The sequence below is a fragment of the Meleagris gallopavo genome, chromosome 4, assembly GCF_000146605.3.
Source record: "Meleagris gallopavo isolate NT-WF06-2002-E0010 breed Aviagen turkey brand Nicholas breeding stock chromosome 4, Turkey_5.1, whole genome shotgun sequence".
Taxonomy (NCBI): domain Eukaryota; kingdom Metazoa; phylum Chordata; class Aves; order Galliformes; family Phasianidae; genus Meleagris; species Meleagris gallopavo.
In genome coordinates, this window is record NC_015014.2 from 42,276,859 (window position 1) to 42,281,323 (window position 4,465).

The window sequence follows — 4,465 nt, forward strand, 5'->3', positions numbered from 1 at the left end:
TTTTTAAGTTCCCAAGACAGTCATGGACAACTGAGCTTATTAGAAACCACTGTACTTTTCAGTTACCATATTGGTCTTTGAGGTGATGGCATGAAGGATCCGCAGAGCAAGCAGCTTCTCCATTGCCTCTCTCTGTTCCACCTCCACAACTTTTTCTGAGTAACCCCTATGAAATTAAAATACTTTAGGGATATCCCATAGACACTGTCACTCTTCTGTGCTCAACCCAAAGCAAGGCAGTGCCTCAGTGTCCTAGAGCACTGTGCAACATGTTTCCACATATTTATGTTTTCGTTGCAATCTAGCTTCACAGTTCTTGGTAACCAAAAGTCTCTAAGAGATTATTTTCCTATCAGTCTTATTTCATTTTCATACAGCTATCTTGTACTGCCAGAGGCCTTTGGAGCTTTTTGTCAGCTCTGTATTTTTGCTAATGCAGTATATATTATGATCCAAGCTCCCGGTGCTGATAAATGTCAAGAAAAACATACATGCCACAGGTGGACTAAGGGGCAGCTGAGGGTACATCCCCATTTGGAAGGTCATGCCCTCCACATTTGTCATCCAATCCTCAATTTAAATTTTTCCACCTGGAGAACTGTTTTTCAGTCTTTTTGATAAGAGTTTTCAAATTGAGATGATTCCATCATCTTCACAAATTTCCATGTGCAGCCTGTTATTCAATGCAAGTGAGTTTTTGCAGGAACCTTTGATCACCTCCTCATTGGCTGTTGGCTATTCCAGTATCCTGGGAAGGATGCCTGGAATTGTCACTTGATGAATTTGCATTGTGATGGCTTAATTTGTTCAGGCTGGATAACCAGAAATAAAAACTCTGTTCATGAAGATGGCCAGAAATCAGAATGTTATTTGTCACTGTGAGACAGGTGTTGTGAAGCCTGCTGATATTAATGAAATCATCTAGTTTTAGAAAGCTTGTGAATTTGGACCTTAGGAAGCAATATTCTGTCAAATGGGATGGCCGCTTCTCCATTTTTCTCCTCCTGTTCTGAATTTAAGAAGATTTAGTGGGGTCATAACAGTTTAGTATACTCAAATTCAATCAAAAGAGTTTTAGGATACATCTCCTATTTTATCTCAGTTCTTTTTGGAAGTCGATATTGAAATGATGCATTACCCAAGTGTGCAATGTTTATCCAGATGTTTCTGCACATTTTTTTCTGTATGTATCTGGCATAAACAACAACATTACTGTAAAAGATACCTTCTAAAGAACCACATCTATTTTTTCTGATGTGTTCATCTTGTTCTCTCTTGATTTTGTTTCTGTTCCCAGATTCAAGAACACTGCTGGCTCATTCCAGTTGGTGGCTCTGTATGAGACCAGATCCATGCCTGTGTGCAGTTTCATGTACTTGAACGATACTGTACCAGGACATGATTTTCAGAGCTTGGACCAAGGTGCATCTTCAGAGTTCACCAGGTCTTAGTTCTTGCAGCATAAAGCCCTGCCTTCCCTTCTACCTCTCTTAAAACTTGCAGGAATTTTTTACGAAGTAGCCTCCCTCCTCTACCCTAGGTGCCAAAACTCCTTATAAAGTGTGCTCTGCCACAGGGAAGGAAGCACATGTCACCTGGCAGCACATAGGACTCGTATGAGACAGTAAAGTATCTTGGCAAAGCTGAGGTTTGGGATTCCTTGGGGTTCACACAGAAATACACAGCATCTTTTGCCATCTGCTCCTGGTTGTAAATGACACAAATGTAAAAGTCAGGTTTTGTTTCACCTCAGGAGCCTTCTACTCTTTCTTGCTGAGGGGATGTGCCTCCCCTGGAAGCCAACATGCACAGTTCATAGCACAACATCTGCCTTTGCCTCCTTTCTGAACCACACCTTGTCATTCAGGCCTGCGTTTGTCACATTGGTTTGTGAGACACTGGCTGCAAAATAGGTTTAAGTAGGTTCTGACCCTTCTGTCCCTCTTTCTGTCCCTGCTATGGCACTTCAATTTGTTTGTTTTTGTTTTGCTGCTACAGCTATTATGTGGAACCACAGAAAAGATTACTTTTTGCCCTTAATCTAGCCCATGATCTGTTTTGCTATGTGGCTTTTGCAAACACTTCTGCTGCCACAGTGAGGGAGTACAAGTGATAAGAACAAGCAGTGAGGAGTATCCTGGGCTGGCTTACTGCCAGATCTGGCCCCACACATGGGTAAATCCTTTTTATTCCACAGGACTGAGTCTGCTAATACCAAAGGAAATGCCACAATGTCTCTGTCTGAAGCCAGGCATGAAGGCATTTACAGGAGACTTCCCCATTTCAGGTGGACACCCGAGCAGCCGGAGCACTTAGCAGGGGCAATCCCTCCTCCTCAGGCTGTACCTCTTGTTTTTCAGGGAGCTGTCTCCCCTGCCACATATCAGTTGGTCAATTGCACCATGCCCAGTCCAGGCCGCTGCCACCTGCATTTATCCCTATATTCACTGCTACACGAGATGTAGGTGCAATATGTGAAGTGTGTGGTCTCTGCTGCCATCGACCTCTCTGTGAAGGCCACATATGGTCCTTTGTTAACACAGATGTCAGCTCAGGAGCAGGCTGCATGTCCAGCTGCACCTCAGAGAGCCAAGATCTTCCCCCCAGCTTCTGGCTAAGTTCATGTGTCAGAAAGAGGATTATTTGTTTGGGGTCTCGGGAATGAAATTAGTATAGCAATTAGGATGTGGTGGAGGTAAATGTCCACTCATTAGTCTATGGCGACATGCACAGGATTTATGACGGTGATAAGAAGTCAAATAACATGGTAGGATAGCTCCTTTCAAAGACAAATTTAACAGGGTGCTGTTTGCTAAATATGAGTCAGGGTATCAACCTGAGGTTAAATCTTGGGCCATTTCATATGTAGAACTTTGATGCCGTGTTAATAATTCTCACTGTGCAACCACTGTGCAACTGATAACCAGAAATGCACAGAAAATGTGGTAAACGATATTTAGAATTCCTCTTTCATCTTCTTTCACAGATGGTCTCTCAGTTTCTCTTACATGATCATATGATGAAGCATGTGCCATTTTGACCCCTGAAAGCCTGGAAGAACACTAGCATCTCAAGTTCCTTTCCAAACACTTCAGAAATCCTTCCACAAACAAATAGTGGAGATATCCAGAGCTAGCAACACCCCTCAGCCCTTGCTTTAATAGTTGGCTGATGCTATTGGTAAAATAGAAAGCTGCAGCCTGTGCCCAGAGTGATAATAGGGACCTGGATCCGTGTGTCAAATGTCCATTTGTTTTGTATTCATGTTGTACAGCTGTGTGGTCAGCTACATTGGATTCCCTTTGCAAAGAACCAGCTGGGGCTGAGGTTTGCTTGGGTGTCTGCTAGAGGCTCTCTGTATCCAATGCAGAAATGCAGATACTGCTGGGGTGATAGTTATCCAACTTGCAGCAGGGAACAAACCATCCTCCAGAGATGTCTTTCTTTACAGAGAGAATTAAACAGCTGGTTTTGGTAATAACACACTTGTAGGGGACTGAAATGAGATGGAAGTTGCATATGTTGTTTGGTCTCAAGAGTTAACAGTCCTTTAAGTGGAACAGTAAAGTGGACAATGTTGATCAACAAGGTGCTTCCTCTGTGTATAAATATGAATTGGTGCTAACAAAATATTTAGATGTGAATTCATCATAAGCACAGATTTATCCAAGTCTTGCACCAGTACCAGCTGCATGGCCTCCATAACACTTCACAGCTTTCAGCTGTGGATGGCACAGCCTTATGCAGCTTTGTGGGTTCCCTTGCTCAGTGGGACATGAAAAGGGCCTTGCAGTTGCCATATGGCACTGGGATTTAGGAGCACCCACTACTGCCCAGCTGGAGAACATAGCACAAAGTCTGTGTGTAGCAGAGGTCCTCTCATTCCATATCCACAAAAGCCCCATATGACAGCATCTGGCCACTGCCTCTGATAAAGTTTTCAGTTCCTTCAGTAAGACAGGTCCCACACACTTTTTAATTTCCTTCTACTGAAGATGTCTGAGATAAATTTCAGCTTCTCTTTCACAGGAATTCTATCAGAGAAAGCAGACACAGGGAATGTTCCTCCCATCTCATCTGCACTGAGTAACCTATGGCCAATGGTGCATAGAGTTCCCCAGCTGTTTGCCCTTTGGGGCAGGAGAAGAGGAGGATATGGAGACGGCTCCCCTAGCAGTTAGAAACACTACTGGATTACCTTTCCTACAGCTGCAGCTAGGGTCTGGCTTCAGAAAGCTCTGCACAACAGGCAGGCAGCATTAAATGTTTCAAAAACAATTTCTTCCTGGCGCTGGCTGTTGACTGTGCTCCAACATACACCAAAGAACCTGTAACAGCTGGTTCAGTGCTGCTTGGCCACCCTTGTAGGGGATATTACCAGAAAGCTGTCCCCTCAGCTCTATGATCTGTCTACGTGGTGCTACATTAAGTAGTGTCATAACTAAAACTGTCTTGGAAATGCATC